Raw genomic sequence first — 21,358 nt, forward strand, 5'->3', positions numbered from 1 at the left:
TCGTCAGCAGGTCCGACTCCTGTCCTCTTCACTCCACAGGGTAAAATACACGTCTATTTGACAATAAATTAAAACATAGGGTTTGGCAGCCCCCTAATGCTATGCTGGTCCTTCTTATGTTGCTGAGGAATCCATTGTCAATGCTGAGACAGAAATCAAGGCAATACATGTTATGACTGACCCTGAAATGATTGTCATCCTGAGATGCATGAAAACTGAAAGGAATATTTAATTGAAAGTTCAGTTTTTTTTATATTTTGCACTCAGCTGTACCCTTTTGGTCTCCATGTGGGAGTAGTTTAGAGAGTCCACCGAGTTGTTTCTGTACTATTCATACTTTAAACGCGTAGATCCATCAGAGTCCAACTAAAGACATTGGGCACCCAATTTCGCAATGGAAACTTTTTCCTTTGGTAGCCCATGTCAATGTCACATTTAAAATACCTTCCTTAAAACTTATTTCAATAAACGTAATTTTGATTCAACATTTGTCTCAATTAGGCTTCTTTAGGATCTTTCAGGTCGGAGATTTTGATGCTGTTACCTACACTGCCTTGGTTCTTTGAGATGCTGCTCGGCCATACAGCAAGATGCCAATTCAGAGCTTGCACCACATGATGAACCTGTAGCCGTCAAGAAATTCCCGCCCCTACACTTGAGGGAAGCGGCAATATTGTGAGTAACAGAGTCTGAGTATGGTGTGCTTTCCTCTTGCATGGGCTCCACAAATACTCCGCTGTTTGGGACCCATGCGCAAGCTCTGCTGAGGCTTCTCTACCTTATACCATCCGTGCTGGATGCGGTTTGATAGGTTTGGATTGTGGGAGATGTCAGCTCTGTGCTGCTGTTGATGGATCCACTTCCTCCTCCTCGCCCCTGGTACCCGCCACACTGTCGAAAACACAAATGGGTACTGGGAGCTGCGGGGGTCATAGGGGAGAGACGGGGGGTGGGGTTACAGAGGCACGTCAGGGGGGAGGTACTTGGTTGATGAAGGTGGAGGGTTTTAAAGGGGAATGTGGTGGAGGAGGTGGAATGGAGGAGAGGGGTGGATAATGCGGGATGGTAGTGGGCTACGCCCTGGGGTATGTGTGAGGGAGCGGTGATTGGGCAGATGTGCGCCTGAGGGGGTGGGTGACGGAAAACGAAATGAGTTTGATGGGCGGAGTGATCCAGGAAGGAGTGGTGTGGGCTGTGGCGTGTACTGGATGGCTGTGGGTATGAGAGTGAACGTGGGAGTAGGCGTGAGGGTGGGGCTGAGAATGAGACAGGGTGAGAGGAAGCTTGCCGGTAGGACCGGGCACCCGTACGTGGCGTATGGGATTGGGATGCATGTGGTAAAAAGTGAAAGGGGCAATGGGGGAATGGGGCGAATGCTGGCGGATAGAGGTTGTGGAAGGGTTGCATGCCATATTGCCGTAGCGGCCCTTGCTGTATAAGCATGATGGGATGTTGCTGCTGAAAACTGGGCGTGTGAAGGACGATGCGCGGCCCCGCGTCGTGGAGGGGACCCTCGTTGTAGGGGTATGATGGATAGCGGGTGGATGGATAGCGGGGGGGGAGGGCCAGGGGCAATGGCCTGCATGTGGTACCGATGATTTGAGGTGGTATGGGGGGTGGAGGCTGGCCAAAGTTCGCTTTTGTGACAGTACTGAGCGTGCAGGGCCTGGATCTTGGATGGCCCACCTGGGGTCTGACTGGCTGAGGGCGGAGGGGGGACGGAGGTGGTGGCCCTCCTGTAAAAGGCGGTAGCACGGGGGCCGGGTAATGTGGAGCTGGGGGAGTAGGGGAAGCAGGGGGTTTGTCAGCACGCTTGCTCCCAAACAGGGAGCCAGGAAGGGAACCGGAATTGCTCCCTCCAGAACTGCTCCCTGCCCCCCAACCTCGATCCGCTGATGCCATGGACCCCCCCCATATTGCCTACAGGAATTGTGGAAGTTGCCCCGGCCCCCCCCCACCCTACTCCGGGGCTCAGGATTAGGGCGGTGAGGCCGGTAGTCTTCTAGCCCATAGCAGCCGGGAACGGCGCCCCCCATTGGCAAGCGTTGATGTGGCTGAGGGCTGTTAATGATGGATCCCTAAAGTGTGCACAAACACACAAAGCCAACAGTCATTGGACTGGAAATCTAAGAGGGGGGGGGGGAGATGGATAGTCTTACAACTTATGAGTGGACAGCCATTCCCCATTTACTTTTTTCAAAAAATAATGGCATGTTACTATTAAAATTCATCATAAGAGATTCATGGTTTTCATGTTTTTATAACCAACAAGGGGCTCTTCGATTCGAAGTCTATACATATATTTTCTAATATAAAAAAGATACAATTAAAAACACTTAAAGCCAGTGAATTTTAACCAGCCTATACAAAGTAAACAATGGAAAAACTATTGATTTAACAAGACGGTACTTTAAAACACTACTAATTTACTGTAAAATGTGATCTTATTGTCATGACTGAATGCACTGAAGACAATAATACATTTTTATGTCTAATGGTGTTACATTAAATTTCTATACTATAGGATAGAATTTTAATGCACTGACTCCCATTTATCAGTTAATGGCTTATAGACATGAAAATATTTATCAGCTGAATGAATCAGACGAAGTTTTGTAATGGGACATCTCTAAAAAAAAAAAAAAAAAAAAATTGAGAGCAACAATGTTACGTTTAATACCTAAAAGTACATGCACACAAAACAGGTAACAACACTGTAACTCACATTCTCCTGCACAGGGCAACCCAAAAAAGCCCTTTCAGCATTAAATACAACAGCTCCAACAACTTTACTAGAAGTTAGAAAGGACAGATGTCACATTCACACGCCGCAAAATCATCCAGATAACAAAGTAACCACGTCCTCATTTATAGAGCCTCACTTCCTGTAACATGAATTTTAAACAGGCATCTACACCGCTAAAACATAAGCAGCCCTCAGACAACTGATTGGGGCCAGTCTTTACCAGAGCAATGCATAATTAATAGCCACTGGACCAGTGCATAACAATAGACATGCTTGTTATTCAATACAATTTCTTCTAATTTTTGCAAATGTTCATGTGTATCACAGTCAAACAATGCTTCATCATCACCAATGACAAAAAAAATATTCCAATATCATCCAAAACCAAACAAAAATATCACATCGGCGTTCAATGCAAAGCAAACACCATGAAGTTTTTTCACATAGGGCTTAAAACATGCTGAACTGCATCACAACAATCAAAAATTCATGTCAACCTGTGTTGTTAAACACAGGAGTTCTCAGGCATTTAAGAAAACTGAAACACAAGATTCTATTCATTTTATTATGATTATATTACAAGCCGTTAGGACAGAGCTGCCTGACTTACTCGATATTACTATCCAAAGATCCAACGCTGTTTCTACGGCACCCTACGCGCTTTCCTGTACTCCAACCAAGCACAGCAAGACCAGGGTCAAATGTCATGGAGAAAACCTCTTCTAAATCTCAATACTAGGGCGTTTGTCCCTGTGATTTATCCTTTTTAAGTGTGAAAAAGAAAAAACAACCTAAGCGACAAATTGTGTACATAGCATTAATGTCTTCTGACAAAACTCAACTTCACATCACTGAACTTGATATAGGCTTGTGTTTAGAAAGCATTAAAAACAAGTAGTGTGTTTGTCACATGCACCACAGTACATTTAATTGTGCGAGTTATCCTCTATAAAAGATGTATAGATTTTTTTATTTTTTTAATCAGTGTGTGTAACAAATTATGTTAACACTTGGCAACCCCATCAAACACTGAGTAAGAAAAAAACCTTTGGCATATACAAGTATTTTCACTGAGTCTGCTCCATTAGATACTGCACAGCTTAAAACAAATGTAGCATCTGAACATTATCATGCATAAAGAAATTGTGCATACTGTGTGCGACAGTGTGACATACTAATCATATGCAGAAAAATTATGAACATGCTAGTCCAGACACTTTGTGTTAAAAAGCCTTTATCAAGGACATAATGTGGCCATTAGTAGGGCAGTGTCTGTCAAACTGTACTTTGTTTAGAAGTTCAGCACTTCCAAATTGCAACCAGAAGCCCCCTTTCATGATCAAACTGTCGGGTGAAATTATAAATATTACCCCCAACAGTAGAGAAGCCAAAACAAATTTAAATTAGGGCGCTATCATATAGTTTTATAAAAATAATCATACACTAATTTATTTGTAATGAATGAATTCAATTAATTAATGTCCATTTGAAAGTGAACACGGAAAATACATTAATTACACTGTGGCAAACAAGACAAAGCCATGACTAAGAAAAAGTAGCTTAAGAAATGCAATTGTTTGCTTTTACATCAGCAGGTCTGTCAGCATGCCTACAGTCCCCAGCAATCCATAAAAGCATCCATACTTAAAATGTGCTAATACTTACGGCAATTGTTATGCCTATAATTCCATTAAATAAACACATAAAAAACTGACAGCTGTAGTTTTAAAAAGAAGGGAGTGTTGGCTGTTTACATGTGTGTTGTAACCTGCTCATGAGGTCTCTCAGTTAGGAGACTTAGTGCCTGTTCTTTTAATCCCCCCTCCTGGCTGTGTTACGTGTCACATCCAGACTGGGGCCTACCACGTTCCGTTCACAGCTTCTCTGGTTCTCTTTAAATTTCCGCCAACCTGCGACCCGGCGCCCCACTTCTTGCTCAGGAGCCCTGGCCGCAATCACACCTTTCTGCTTCTCTAACTCAGCTATGGAGGAAGAGAGACTGGGGTTTATGCCCGGCAAAAACTGACTTTACCATAATGAACAATAACCCTAACTTAATCTTAAATCAAGATACACAGCAAATTTCAGAAATTTCAGTTTGCAAACACGAAGGAACCTCAGGCTTTTGATGTGTCATTTGTGAAACATTAGGTAACATTAAAGGATTCGTACACTCTACACGGTATTTCCCATATCTTGAACCTCAGCGTTGCTCTCACGCAGGTCACTGGTAAAGCGCTTTTTCGGTCCTGCTGGCTTGGCGCATTGAACACATTCAGGGACCTTATGCTCACTGCGGGGGCATCGCTGATGTCAGTCTGAGTACCGTGAGGATAGTCTGAGAGAGAGAGGGACAGAGATGAGGGGTAAATGCATCAATAAGAGAGAGGACCCATAAAAAGAGGGATGTGCTGTGTCTCATGTAATAAGTTATAGATTTTCTCATTCTGACAAAATCCACAGATACATACCAGTACTGTACTTCAGCATGTCTATGGTGTAGGAAAAGATATATTTAATTCAAAATATATGGTCGTAACCCATGTGGATGTAATTTATTTTCTTTTAAAGAGTGGTAGAGATTTTTTAGTGGAAAACAAAATGCCAAACAAACAACTGATTGACGATATATAGGAAAAACATACATTCCACAGACATTCCCAATTAACAGCATACCCACAATAGAGGGTAGAGGATTTTCAGATAGACATCTTTTTCCTCCTTCAAATGCTGCTAAGAAATCAAAACACCACAAACATGAAAGCAAGGAAAGGGGAAACGAGAGAGCACTGGAGATTTGATGAGGTGATGGAAATGAATGAGAGGCAGAGTGTGTAAACCAGCTGGTATGGTGTGATATTATAAATAAAGAAGGAGGGACAGATGGTCAGACAGAATGGAGGGCTGAATATACTTACAGGAGTTCCTGGAAACATATTAACCTGCATCTCCACCAGGGGAAAAGACTGTCTGAACCTGTACGTCACAGATGTCTTCTTCTTCTGAAAGAATCTTTGTTACCTGAAGGCGGGAAATAAGGGATGTTAGGGCTGGTAGCTATCATCATTATACATACACATACTCTTAACACAAAATTGCTTTGATACATATGACTGAATGTTTTTTCCCCTTGTGTCTAAATGTCTAGGGCCAAGACTGTTGCAATTCTGAAACAAAATGAAAATGTAAGATTTGATTTGTTTAATTGTTTGCTCACTGCATTATTTCCGTGCTTCCATTTGTGCTATTTAAAAGTTTTTGATGACTTTTACTATATTCTAAATTAATAAAATCTGAAATATACAGTTATAAGTCTTAAAATTGTACAATGTAACTCTGAATACAGTTATATTATATAGGCTAAATGTTCTTATTTTTTTTTTACAATTTTTTTTTTATGAAAACATTAGGCCTATACATTTTGTATACATTTTATCAATGCACAATATTGTACTATATATAATTATTGTAAGTGGATACATGACTCTAAACCCAAGTGAGTATTTTTCTTCTACTATATCTTCTGACAGTAATTAGGCAAATATGCGGTAAGTGAAGACTCACCACTAGCAGGTCATTAAAGAGGAAGACCTCACGGCTGGTGAACTGCACTCCGCTGAGGTCGATTGGGGTCAGGGACTTCATACAGCTGACAACAGCACACTAGCCTGCGATGTGGCAAAGAAAGCACCTGCACACACACAGCATATTAAAAATTCAGCTTGGTTTGTTTCACACTAAACCACACGAATAAAACAAACTAGAGATTAAATCGCCTTTTTACTACAAGCTGAACAACAATATGGAGTTTCAACCAAAAGTATAAACAATGCATGAGTGAAACAAATGGCTTTGTCTCACAAGTTTTCTTGCCCACGATGACCCTTCTCCACAAGCCTGCACTTGAGACACATGGTCATCGTTTGTCCTGAGTTCCCATTTCTGAATGCGCTGGTAGATGCCCACTAACATCCCTGGGAATATCCTGTTCCATTCTCCCCCCCCCCCTGCCAATGACAATGAGGGGGAGAACGAGCAAGAAACAGAAGGTGAAAACTGCTGTACTGTCTTTAATTGGAAACCAAAATTCAATCTGATTTAGGTAAAGGTATATTGGCTTGGATCCCCCTCTACGGTTCTTGATAAAATCCTCCAGCTTCATCTTCCTCTCCGCTTTTGTGACGTTGGGGATGTACATGTCTGTGTTGAGAAGGATGATGGCAAATTGCCAAGATGAAGATTAGTGTCGGGGTGTCTGAAACGGCGGACAAGTTGAGGGTTGCACACGCAGGACTCTCTGGACTGTGAGAAAGAAATAAGTTTCATACTCCCTTGGAACTATGAAATGCAGAGAAAAGAGCAAAGGCTGAGATGAAAGCAAAGGCTACCTGAAGGCCTCTACCAGTCCTCCCACATTCTGGGATCCCCCCTGAACCTAATCTGAAGCCTGAAAACTTCCTCAGGGCATCATCCAGATCCATGCCTGATCAATCCATCTCATCCAACACCACAGCTGAGAAAGAAAAACAAAAAGGAAAAAATCGTCTAATAATTCTTCTGTCAACGTGTTATGTGATTTTTTTAGCCTTGTGTCGGTTTCTGTTTTTTTGGCCTCCAGGCTGGTATGAACAGGCATATGGATGCTTTGCTTACAGTCTGGGGGTAGGAAGACAGGGGAAAAAACATCATTACTTACTCCAACCACATCCTTGTTGAACTGTTTCTGACGGTTTCCCAGAAAACTCCCGATCATCTGTCTACTCAGGCCTTTCCTCTCCAGGATGAAACGTTTGCAATGCCCACAGGTGTGTCTGAGACAAAATCCATCTCTATTCAAATACTGGATTCCCTTCTCTGGTTTCCTAGAAGGGAACAGAGTGAGGGAAGACAGGGAGAGTGAGGATATTAAAACCATGAATCATAGGTATGATTCATTCCAGTAAAACGTATTAATCAACTGAAATAAAGTACAAACAAGACCATAACAAACAAACAGCCTTAGAGTACGACAGATGTATAGACACAAGAGCAAAAAAATTCAATCAGTTTTTTTTGTATCCAAACAGATTTAGGTTCAAATCTGTCTTTGTCTATTATTGATCTCTCCATTTGATCTTACACTTGATTGCTTATGGTTCTATTTCCTCATCAGAATCTAAAGCACCCTGCTAAAAGTTCCAAGGTGCTAAAAAGATGTATACCATCAATCTGCATCATAAAATGTAATGTAAATGTCATAAAATTACTTTCCATTATCAATTCCATGATTATAAATGGAGTAAGAAAAAAAAAAAAGTGGCGGGACCATACAGCCAAGTCTGGTGACCCATACTTGGAATTCGTGCTCTGCTTTTAACCCATACAAAAGTGCACACACACAGCAGTGAACACACACACTACTGTGAACACCCACCCGGACCAGTGGGCCAGCCATTTATGCTGCGGACAGCCGGGGAGCAGTTGAGGTGTGGGTGCCTTGCTCAAGGGAACCTAAGTCATGGTACTGAAGGTGGAGAGAACGTGTATATTCATCTCCCCCCACCTTACAATTCCTGTCGGCCCGTAGATTTGAACTCACCAACCCTTGGAAAATTGCAAAGTCCAAACACTCTAACCATTAGGCCATGACTTCCCCGTGTAATTGTGTAAGGGAGTAATGTGTAAAATAAAAAATGTGCGACCATAAATTGTCTATGATCGTTAATGACAAGGTATTGAGTCAGAAAATAGCGTTCAGAGAAATCACCCTGGGACTTCTCATCTCCTCAATATTAGGATGTTAAAATTCAATACAGCAGTCGGATATAAACCATATGGAGGAGATATCTGTAGGAAGATTGTCAATAAAAATCCATACACTTTTCAAACATCAGTATTTGGTTAATGTTTATATTAATTTATAAGAGACAATTCAAGATGGTCATCCGTCAATGAAAGTGAAGTGAAGTGACATACAGCCAAGTATGGTGAACATACTCAGAAATCCTGCTCTGCATTTAAACACATCCAAAAGGCATACACACATACTGTGAAAACACACACTCGGAGCAGTGGACAGCCATTTATGCTGCGGCGCCCGGGAGCAGTGGGGGTTGCGGTGCCTTGCTACAAGGGGGCACCTAAGTGTTGTATTGGCAGGCCCAAACTCAAACCCACAACCTTAGGGTTACGAGTCAAACTCTCAACCATAGGCCACGACTTCCCTGAATATGAAAAGTATGCAAGTGGCATTAGGGCTTCCAAACCACCATGGGTAAACCTTGTTCTCAAAGATGAGTTTAATGACTAGGGCTGTGCCGCATTAATAGGATTTTAGTTTATTTTTGATTTTGGCTGTTTTTTTATTTAAATTGTCACCTTGCACCAGTCCTATTGTCCCAAATTGATCAAATGCATGTAACATTGGGACTGTCGTTAATATAAAGTCTGTTGTGGACGTACTTGGATGAAAAACACAAAGATTATTAAAAGTGGCACTGAGCAGCGAAAGAGACATTAGTACCCTAGGCTTCTGTGTATGTGATCCAAGGACAGAGCGAAAGGTATAGGCTACTGTGGGGTTCGGGTGTGCTCTTAAATGGACAAATAAATCACAAAAATGTATATGTCAAAATGTCTGAAATTTGGCGAGTTTTCACTCTTAAACGTGGTCAGTGATGTCTCAAGTGAAACATAAACAGCTGGAAAAAGTAATTGAATGCTTGTCAGTATTAGATCGTGTATTCGGTCTTAAAGTGACAGCAGCCTAATAGACCTGCTGTCTCTGTCATTTAATGTCAGTCAAACAACAAAAGAAACTGTTCTGAAAGAACAGATTAAGAGGTTGGGGGTCATTTTGGGGTTTTTATGAATGCACTGACAGCACGACGACACCATGTTTTCCAACCCCCAAACATCGAAAATGTTTTAAATTAAAAAGGGATTTTAAATGTATATATATATATATATAGACTGCAGGACAATCAAAAGGTCAACTGAAAGAGCACCAATGTCAATCCTATTTTGGTGAAGATCTCTTACTGTTGAAGAGGTTCAGTCCAATGGCGGTATTGCCTCCTTGGCCCCACGTCATTGTGAAGGCGGGTGAGTCCCAGATATGCCCCTGCTCTCGCTCTGGATAGGTCTGTTTTCCCAGAGGAGGCAACCGGTTCCGCAATAAACTTGTCCCTAGACGAAGAGGCCTGAGCTGCAGTTTGATGGTCTCATTGGAGTTGGTGGTGGAGTTCAGGGAGGAGTCAGTTGTCCCCATCGAGTGCTCCATGCCAGTAGCGGGCAGTGGCGCGGAGGACGAGGAAGAAAGTGGCACTGCTGTCCTCCCAGTGGTCCGAGTGCGTGTGAGTGGGACGACGGGAGACGTTGGGCGTCACCCGCTTGGTGTAGGGCCGTGATGGTCCCTCCGCATTGCGGCATAGGGTGGTGGTGCAATGGATGGTGAAGGTGTGGGTGGTGATGATGGTGCATTATTGTGTGGTGTGGTACGTGTGTTGGAAGAGGGGATGGGATGGGGCGACCCGGGGGTCTCGTCTGGCGCTGTTGCCGCACAGGGATTGGGCGTGCGATGGGCGGGTTGGTGTTTAAGAGTCCCTTGAGGACGATCCTCCCGCCGTAGGCTTCCTGCTCATAAAGCAGCTGGCCTGCTGAGGGGAGCCACGATCTGATCGGTCACTATGTCAAACGAACTGTCATAGGTGGGCTCTATGGTGGAAAACGGGGAGGTGTGACCTCCCGCAACGCGGAATCCGGACATTCAGTGCATGGCGTGCTACGCCGGCTGTTATTGCTTCCGGCCACCCTCGATATCCCGACTGTAGGTTCCGTCCTCCGACCCCACTTGCTTACGCCCCGTACTCTGTGTCCGGACTGGAGGGAACCCGCTCGATGCGCGACACATGAGGGCTGCAACATGGCCCATTGCCCCAGTCTAACGGATACGGCATATACATGTACCGTCTGCTGTGTGTCGCTCGCGTGTCGAGGTATTTAGCGGTGCTGTCCTCGTGCATGACCCCCAGGGGGGGGGGACCGTTCATTGCTCCCCAAGGACCCCCCTACGTGAGGTTTAGGTTTGTTGCTCCAAAAACACACTCGGCAAAATCCTCGCTCTCCCACAAACTCCCCACCACCATCCTGGAGAGTTCCCCTCGGCCGGACTGCCCTGTCAGAGTGTCATCCATAGAGTTCAGCCGCGAGATTCACCTGAGGAGAGGAAGCACACAGACATTAAACACTACTGTTCAAAATATTGGGTCTGTATAGATTTGTAATGTTTTTGTGAATGTCTCTTAGTGAGAGTCACACAAGGCTGCATTCTGCATTCCGTGATTGTCAGCTTCAAATGCCACAAGTAAAAACTTCAGTAATTACTGTGAAATATTTTTACAATTATTAAAATATTTTTACAATTATTTTTTCTATTTTTATTCTTCTTTAAGAGTCTAAATTTATTCCTGTGATGGCAAAGCTTGAATTTTCAGCATTCCAGTCTTTCAAATGTCATACGGTTCATTTATGAAAGTCATTTTTAATGGTGCTGACTTTTCCGCGACGACCACATACTAAGTACTATTAATGGTTGAAAATGTTGCCATAATATATTTTTGTTGCAAAACGTGTTTTTTCAGGATGCCTTGCCAAAACAGCTGGTTCAAGAAAAAGATGCCAGCATTTATTTGAAATGACACAACTTTACAATCTCAGGGTGTCTATTTTAATTGAAACAACAATTAATTGTCAGCATATCAGTATCAGAAGTTAAATATCTGTGCATTTGTAATATTTTTTCTCAATCTGATCTTATCCAGTAACCATTTTACAATATTTAACTTCTTTCAAATTAGTGCACATCAACCACTCTTCGATACTCGGGAGGGGTGGGTGCGGAAACCCCCAACGCACAAAAAGACCGATTTTTTTTTTCTTCTTTTCTCTGCTGTCTGCTAATGACCATCGTGCCAGTTGATAAAGGCTCTTCAAGGCTCAATGGAGATCGGTGTGTGCAGTGAAAGTAAGTATCTGCTAATTGACAATTAAACCCCACAGGTTCGCCTCCTCCTTTAGTGTTAATGCTGGGCAGTCACTTAGAAATGAGGGAACATGAGTTCAATTTTTATGGATTTGTCAGCTGTAAGACAACATTCATATGTTTCAAATGAAACATGACCCAACTATTTAGACAGATGCTGAAGCAGTCTATTCTATCCCAACTATTTATATCTGAACTGTATTGGAAATTAATATGTAGAGACCTAACTCTTTAAACAGAACGTTAATTAAGGGTTCACTTCTTAAATAATTTCACAACATCTGTCACCTGTTGTTGTGAGGCACTGTCATCTGCAGTTGCGAGTTACTCCTCTCTGTCTGAAGGACAGTGTGCGGGTGAGTCAAGTATCTGCTGTGAAGTCTGTGGTTCCCGCCTGGCTAGCTGTGCCCAGAGTTGAAGTGTGATGGCTGGTGATATCGGACCTTTGCGGCTGCTGGGGCGTCTGGGGGACTGAAACCTAAAGCAAAATGAAGAAGTTATGGCAATACGTAAAATCACAATAAACAGACGAAGCTGAAAAGCATTTTCACTTTGTGCAGCGTTTTAACCTTATACTATTATATTGCCTGTGGCTGTCGCATCATCAAAACGAATACGGTGAACGCATGTTCGACAGGAGGATCCGGCGAGTCAATTCTGGGCTCAGAGGCGGAACTGCGATAGGCTGTTGCAACAATCTCTGTTCATGCGATTACTGCCGGTAAACGTCCGATGCTCGTCTTGTGCGAGCCGCTCGTCTGCTCAGGAAGTAACCTCGCATACTTTCCTCTACCAGCATCTCCTTAAGACCCTGATTACAAAGGAAGATGGGACAAACAGGGAGAAATGAGGGAGGATTGGTGCAACCACCACACAGAAGTGGTACGTTGTTCGTTCAACAACGAGAGTTTAATGCATAATGTGTCTACCATGCTGTATCTCATCAAACTTTGAAACCACAAAAGTATCTAGGAAATGACTTATTTAATGGCTCAATTTCTCACCATATTTTTACACAACCCCAAAAGATCATCTACATATTCGAGCTTCAGCTCACCTGCCCTAGCGGCCGCCCCCCCCCCCCTCTGTTGTGATTATTGCTTCATACTTTTCGGTTAGTCCCTCTCCATGACTGGAATCATTCCCACAATGCAAGAGATTCTTTAGTATTTACTGTATATGAAAGCATAACAGAGCAACTGTATCATAAACTGCACATCCATCTTTTCATTATGTGAGATGATGGAGGTTTGGGTTCACATTAGCATGGCTGGAGGCCATTCCACTACATTTGAGGCCCCCATCGTCGACTGTAGGCTTTTAAGCCTGTGAGATGGCCTCCATGCACATTAAAACACAAACACGTTGTGATAAGTAGATTTTTCGCCCCCTCCGTTAAGCCTTGCTGTTGTGACTGCAGAGAATTAGGATGAACATTAATTAAGCACAAACTCTCACACTTCCTGAAAAGTGTTTCCCTACCCTACAGTGTTTGATTTCCTTTCACTTAATGGTATGTAAACATGGTATTACTGCTTTTGGGAGATGGCAACCAATTTCTTTACATTACTTGTGTAATTGTAAGTAAAATATGAATATATATTTATTTTTCACACTATGTATTAATTTAGGTTAATTTCTATTACCCAAATTATAGGCCTTTTACACGATCACAATTAGGAATTTTTATGACAGCGTGAACCTTAACCATGTAAACACACAATGGGATCTCCAAGAGGCAGCTAAAAGAAAACTTAATGACTTATATGGTTTCTTGAGGACGCAGCATCTCGCACCTTCTTGTCCTGCAGGGCGTGTGGAGGGAGATCATAGCTGTCAGAGATGGCTTGCAGCGCTTGCTCTCTTCTTCTTCTTGCTGCGGACTAGAGTGCCAGGCTGGCGGGGAGGGTTGCGCGTCCGGTTGCGCCAGGACACGGCGACGCGCTGGGCTCGAGAATGGGCAACAGAGGAGGCCTGAGGACCAGGAAAATATTCGGATGTTCCCGTAGCGCTCTGAGTTTGCCCACGGTATGGGCCCTTGCCTACAGGGGCTTTCGGAACCAAAACGCTAGCCGTGTCCGTCGGACCACTGTATGATCTCCACCCCACACGGTGAAGAGTCATTCCCCCCACTCGCTCCCCTGCCAGCTGCGAAACAAGACTGAGAGAACGACTACCTGGAGAGATAGCTCTAGGTCCTTATCTTGTTGAACACACGTTGAGACTACCCCCTAAGTCCTGTAATCTTGGCACTGAAACGGATCAGTGTAGACAAACATTAGCCACACTAACCAAACATTAGCACTTTCAAATGCCAATATGCAGCCCAGTCTCAGGACTCAGCCCATCTGGCCAGAATACAAGAGAACGACTCAGGAGTGTGGGTGCAACAGAGAGAAGATGGCGGGAGTGTGCAAGAGAAACAGAGAGAGGACCTGATGCATAGAGAAAAAGGGCAGCATTCGAGAAAAGGACAGCGAGAGAGATAGAAAGAATGGAAGGGTAAAAAGAGTGGTATTGTGTGGCATACTGTCAACGAACACAAGCCAAGGGCATTAAAATTATATGAACTGCAGTCATTTAATGATGACTCGGAGAGAAAAGAGAGACAGAGAAACACAAAAAAGAAGGAAAAGGTTCGTACAAAGGTAAGTTGGATTTTAGTATCCCTCTTTCCCTAAAGCAGGGTGTACCGTGATGACTCCACTTCCTGTTGCCAGCATTACTAAATGGGAAACCACATTTTTGCTTTTCACATCACTTTCACCTTCAAATAATTTGTATTTGTCATAAAAAAGCAATACTGGTCAGGCTGAACTATTGTCCCAGTATCTTCACATATAACATTTTACATTTCATTATTCTGTGTTTTTTCGTCCTTTACTCACATGTAGGCATGTGCACCCTGTGACGGGAGTTTAGCGGGAGTTTAGATGGAAGCGCATGGCTACAGAGGGGACAAAAACTCCTGTCCTAGGCAGTGGTGTGATAGTGAGCATGCGTTTGCATAAGAGCTGGCTCTGGGATCAGCCGAATCATGCTGGTGGGTGTCCAGATGACTGCATCGATGAACTGTCAATTACTGCAGTGCCAATGCAGTTTACAAGCAGTACAGTAGCAAAACAAACACACACACAGTCTCTCTCTCTCTCTCTGTGTCCAGATGACTGCATCGATGAACTGTCAATTACTGCAGAGGGACTGGGAACTAACCAACATGGCAACAGCTGACTTTTGCCAGCAACAGCAAAGTTTCAAAACAATCGCTCCACAGCAATCATCAACTGAAAATAGTATACCTACCTACACACTGTAACATTCAGCCTAGATTATCATACATAATACCGTTTCACAATATAGCGCTGTTCACCAAACGCAGCATTGTACAACTAGCATTTCTCTCTTTTAATCACACACATGGCAATAAATGTCCTTCAAACTTTCTCTCCTGTTCATCAGGTCGTGTGTGTGTGGTAATGGGTGGTCCAGGAATAGTGGCCAAGTAGTCCGTCATGCAATCTGCACCGATCAGCATGTGGACTTTAGATATGTGCATGTACAGTATGTGTGTGTTTGCTTAGGGATTCCCGGTCACATGGTGCATGTGTGTGTGGGGCAAAACCGTGCTGTCCCCAACTTTCATGGCACAGTCACACAAAAGCACACACCAAACATGTCACCTCAGTCCTGGGTCAGCTCTCTACCATTCAGATTCATTCCTGGAAACATACGCTATTGTTCAAGATTTTATTAATTTATTTAAATTGTTTAAAAGAGCCTTTATGTTCACCAAGGCTGCATTTGTTTGATTAAAAACAGGTAAAATAGTAATATTGTGTAAATATTATAACTAAAAATAACAGGTTTTCTTTTTAATTTATTTAAAAATGAAATTTATTCCTGTAAAGCTGGATTTTCAGTGCAGCCGTTACTCGTCTTCACTGTAACATGATCCTTCAATATGCTTATTTGTCTGCTCAAGAAAAATGATAATTATTATTCATGTTAAAAACAGTTGTGCTGCTTGCTATTTTTCCAGAATTATTGGATGAAATGGACAGTTTTAAACAAACAGCCACTGACCTCAATTCTTCACTGGGCCATACATTATTTCTTCTCACAACTTCTTAGGTATCTTGTTGTTTAATTTGTTCCCTAATTTTAGGTAAATCCCGTGCATGTTGTACTCATGTTGTTCCCTTTTTTTACACAGTTCATTTGTAGGCACAATATCTTGCCACAATATTGCCACAATGAAGTCAATTTTGACTGACTTCACAAGTTCTATAGTGGACATATCATAAGGCTCTTTTTTTTGGTTTTTTTGGAGGGTGACATCCCCAGTCCTCATTCACCTTTATTATCCTGACAACAACAACACGAGGATGAGCAAATTACATATTTTTTTTCATTAAGCAGATGCTTTCAGTTGTAATTCTTCACATAGATATCTAATTTAATGAATTACCTTATAGAAGAGGATTCTGCCACTACACTAGACAGAAGTCATGGGGCAATCACAACAGATTTGTAAAATCATAATACAATAAAATAGCAATTCAACAAAAAAATATAAAGGACTCAGCAGACATTAATACAGATTTAGCTTGCCCTATAAAAATCAATAACAAGTAATAAAAGCAGCAGCACATTAACTTTATGATAAAAAAGAGTACTAAAAAGAGTAATTTGCTTTTCAATAAAATGAGCATGAGCTTATGCTAATGTCTCTATATCACTATACCATTCATCTGCCCACTATATAAGGGAGCACTTTAAAACGTGTCACTCTGCTAGCATCAGTCATTATTTTTGAGGTAATGATATTCTTTATTATGTTTAGAGAAATCATTCCACAAAACCTCCCAAAACATTTCACATCCTGCAAACATCTAGCTGTTAAAAAAAAGCTAAACATCAAAAAATAAAGCTGTTAGAAAAAGAGAAACTTTCTGATAAACAGATAAACCTGAGTGTGAGTGCCATTATATTAGAAGGGCACTGAATTGTTTGCCCTTAGTTATTTCTGTGTAAGTCTAATTCAAAATTTATTTTTTGTCACTGTGATACTCACCACAACCCAGCAATCCACCATGAATATCAAATATACATTATCGAGGAATAAAACAAGCAACTTCTATATTTCTATAAGAAAACATGCAGTGGCCTATGTTTATGCTATACCAAGGGAGACACGTTTTCATAATTTCATTTTAAATAACTTTGGCACCAGCGTGCTGTTAAGCTAACACTACATTAGTCCAAAGCAAAAAAAAAACAAAAAAAACATAGCAAAATAATTATCAGGTAAAACACTTCACATAATGCAATTAAAACAATTTTTTATGATAATATAAGCTTATTTATAATTCTCTCTCCTATAGCCACCATCTTGGATCGATTTTTCTACAGAGCTTATTGCAATATATTATGGAATTGTTCTCTATAAAGGATATATGTGATGCTGCCTTTGAATTGTGCCTAAATAAAGTAGGAGGCAGGCGGCATAATTATGCTGCCTTACCTTCTGGATGACAGCCATGTGGATGTCTTAAAATGCTTGCCTCCGTAGGCAGCACAGTAGGTTTTGGAACAGATCTGTATGTTTGCTAAAGGATATGGGGGCTGGTGTAAACAGCTCTTAGCAATTTATTATCAGTTCCATCGATTTTCATCATCATGTTTAATTAGTTCAGGCTCAAGTTACCAGTAATTCCACCATATCAGTCTGTATCAAGCCTTGAGTTGGAGTGAGTGATGTTGTGAGTAAGTCTTCTTCAATAAGATGTAGAAAGAAAGGGTCTTGTAGCATTTTTGTAGCCTTTTTAGTTTGTTATACTGCAAAAAAATGGAAAACCACGGCGTCACACATGTTTTGAGTTACTTAAGGGATAGTTATCGGAAAAAAAAATGCCTGTGAAAAACAAAAGAAAAAGATTTGCAGAATTTCCATGATTTTTTCTTTTATTTAACAAAAATACAGTAGATCGGAATTAATATACTTGATACTATGAAATAATGCATTAATTGATCATTCCCGTGCCAGTAAAAACATTTATAATTGTTTATAATGTATGTCAAGATTTTTATATTTCAAATAAATGCTGTTCTTTTGAACTTTCTATTCCACTCAAAGAATGAAAAGTTAAACAATTAACTGAAGCCATATGTTAAAACAGATGGAAATCTGCTCAAACAATGACACCACATCATCTCATCTCCTCTCCGCAGCTTTTTGTCCATACTAGGAATTAAAATGATCTTTGTTTTATTGTACCACAGAATGCAGAATGTAGAAGAATGTAAGTCTTACATTAAATACGCAAGTGCATAATTTATGACAGACTTCTTTGGTGAACTATCATTTCATAAGCTTTAAGAGCCGTGCAGGTGGCATTTCAAATTAGGACGATGATGTATTATGTCAGAAATTGAAATTTTTCAGTGTACTTTTTCTTTACACTTCTGTTGCTAAGACACAGCGTGTTTGTTCTGCACCTTTTGAAACTGAATTATTCGAATTTAGATTAATTCACACTCCCAGGCACCTGCTTTCCTCCTCCTGAATGGAAAGTTAACATACAGTCTCTGAATCAATCCATCACCTTGCGAGTACTGCATGTGCTGCTCTGTTGTCATGCAGGTAACGGTGTGAGACCAGTGAAAGATGTGTCACTGCTGGGAGGTTGTTAAAGGGAATGTTCACCCAAAAATGAAAAACATGTCCATTATTTTGTCATCCTCATGTCATTCCCAAACCTGTATTTGTTTTCTTCCATGGGACATGAAGGGAATCTAAAAATATGGTGATGGCTGCTCTTTTTCCACCACACGGCAGTGATTGTTGGACCTCACTGTTGATCTGGTAGAAGCGGAAAGCCAACGATTCATTTTTTGGGTGAACTATGCCTTTTAAAAACAAGACATGAAACCTGATATGAATGAATAAAGTCAAGATCCAAGTCATTTTAAATTAAATATGCTATAAATCAAGTGCATACCTAATTATTTGGCATATCATTCATATGATTATACTATATTGCAAATACATACTTTTTAACTATTCATTTGTTAACTGCTTAAGATGTCCAAATATAAACATCTGTTACTATTTTTGGCTTCAAGCAAGCTTTCATTTGCACCCTCAACAAACAACCAATCTTTCTTCACGCAGTGAGCATCAGAAGCCAAAGAGCGGCGTACGTCCTTTCGGCACTCCCTCAAATGCAGTGTTTGGCAATCACAGAGCAAATTCCTGTTTAAAGCTACAGGCCAGAAATGCTAAAGTGGCCCTGGGAATCATCTTTGCGTTCATTACTAAAGGCTCAGCTGAGAACGCATTGCGGAGGAATGAAAACTGCTGCCTGTCACGCACAGAGCGCTGTATGGTCTCGCTTTTTTTGCACAACCTCAAGCAGCCTGTCATTAAACACCAAATGGATCACAGCTTCAGCAGCACAGAAGAGAGAAAAACAGTGACAACGTGACGTTTTAGGCTTAAAATAGCAAGACCTGCTGAAAATACAAAGTAGGAACACACTACTTTAAACTCCAGAGATCTGTCTGAAAAAGACGGATGTCAAGGGAGAAAAATAATGACATCTTTTAGTTTTTAACCATTTCAGGTTTTCTAAATTTAGCCAGACAATAGGAAAAAATCTGACTAAATCTACAAAGACAGGTATAAAACTTCAAATGGGGTTAAAAAAAACACAACAACACAAAAACCTATAAATCTATATCTCTAGTTGCACTTGATCCAAACATATTAAACTCATGTATTCAAAGCAGATTTAGATACAGTTAGATGCTATAATATGACATAACTTATCAAAGTTATTACACTCATTATTACAGTCAGAAACACACTACCACTGCACTTTTATATGTTCCGAAATGTCTTGTGAATAAAAATTGCGATACACTTTTTAGACACACTGAATTAGACTGACCAAAATCTTTGGCATTTACTAACCACACAGCGACAGGGATAAGAAAAGCTTTTGCACAGTGCTAAAACCCTAACCATAGTAGGAAACATAGAATGAATTAATACTAAGTAAAGATAAAGCTAATGAAAATTGGTGGCAGGGCTCAAATCCAATGCATTAAGGACAAACAGGTAATGCTTCAGGGGGCTGATAGTACAGAGGGGATACCTAGCTGGGGGTTAGAAAGAGATAGAGAGGGAGAGGAAGAGCTGCTCATTCTGTGTTACTTGCACTTACAATGTTCATGGCTCAGGAAGGATGAAGCACTAAATAAATAATAATGCATTGATGACAGTCAGTATGAATGGAGAAAGATAGCAAAAAAAATACAAGACCAACTTGCTAGCAGAACACTTGCTGAAGAACAGTGATTTTCTCAACATACTCCCTCTCTCCCGCTGTTTCTTTGACAGTGTTGTAACGCTCGCAGTGGCTAAAACAGCTGGAATGCTCTCCACCACTGTGTAAACCCCGCACACGAGAGGACTAACGGATTTAGAAGACCCCCGCCAGCTGAACAACAGAGAGAAAGCCTAGAGATGAACCCCACGGGCCTGTTTCTTCATAAGCATACTAAAGGGTTTTACCAATGTTTTTTTTTTGATTAAAGACTTAAAATCTGGATGCTGTATCCTTCATGGTGCCACGTAAGAACAAAAGTTTGAAGCACTATGCACCTGTCATTCAGCCAGGGGGGTTTATGAGAAATCATGGGAGCAAGTTCCTCATCGAAAACTAAAATAAATAAATCATTGACAGTACAAAAATAAAACAGAATACTAGATGCGAATATGCTACGACCGGGCAAATTAAGCAGTCAGTGCAATAATACCCGTCTCTCATTCTCAAATGACCTTATAGTTGAACAGGTTTTTTAGTGAGCACTCTGCCTAGTTACGTTAAAGTGGAAAACCATCATAACACACCTCTCGCCGTGTTTTACAGTGAACTGGTTGACTAATGGTCCAAAAAATAAGGTAAAATAACAAAATGATCGTGATTCTAATGACGTTACATGTGAAAACCAGCCTCCTAAAAAAAAAATAACTAAAATAACAAAGTAAAATAAAAAAAAACTTCTAATTTCCAAGGTAATAATAATATGTCACGTCAACTTTTTACAGTGTGCGATTGGTTTCTGTCGACGTGTAACGTAAATGCTCTGTAGAAAACTGGGCAAAATCAATTGGTTAACTTATAACCACTTTTTTTTTATTTTTATTTATTATATTTTGTATGTATTTTTTTTTATTTTTTATTTATGATTTATGGGATCAGTTTTTCCTATAGTATTTAATCTTTTAGTTTATTCAAACGGTTAGCAGGCTACCAACCTCTCCAGGACAACAGCACACTTCAGAACTGTCATTCAACTTGTAAATGGTTTGAATATCACCTGTCATATCCATATGGACACTGAAGCACTTTGAAAATGATTCAAGCTTAGTCGCACTAAGTTTTCAAATGAAAGCATTACTGTGTTTGAGGGAACTTGTGAACCTACAATCATTGCCAAGAACAGCATTCAAAACCGATACCATTACACAAGCTCAGAAACTCTGTACATTACAGGTATTCGCCTAATAACCCATCATTTTC

The 21,358-nt window shown here is 41.1% G+C and overlaps 1 pseudogene; it reads right to left on the reverse strand.

Moving 5' to 3' along the window:
* Positions 1 to 774: 774 nt before the first annotated feature.
* LOC122134565 lies at positions 775 to 10,935 on the reverse strand (annotated as a pseudogene).
* Positions 10,936 to 21,358: the final 10,423 nt, after the last annotated feature.

This window comes from Cyprinus carpio, chromosome A8 (genome assembly GCF_018340385.1).
Source record: "Cyprinus carpio isolate SPL01 chromosome A8, ASM1834038v1, whole genome shotgun sequence".
NCBI lineage: Eukaryota > Metazoa > Chordata > Actinopteri > Cypriniformes > Cyprinidae > Cyprinus > Cyprinus carpio.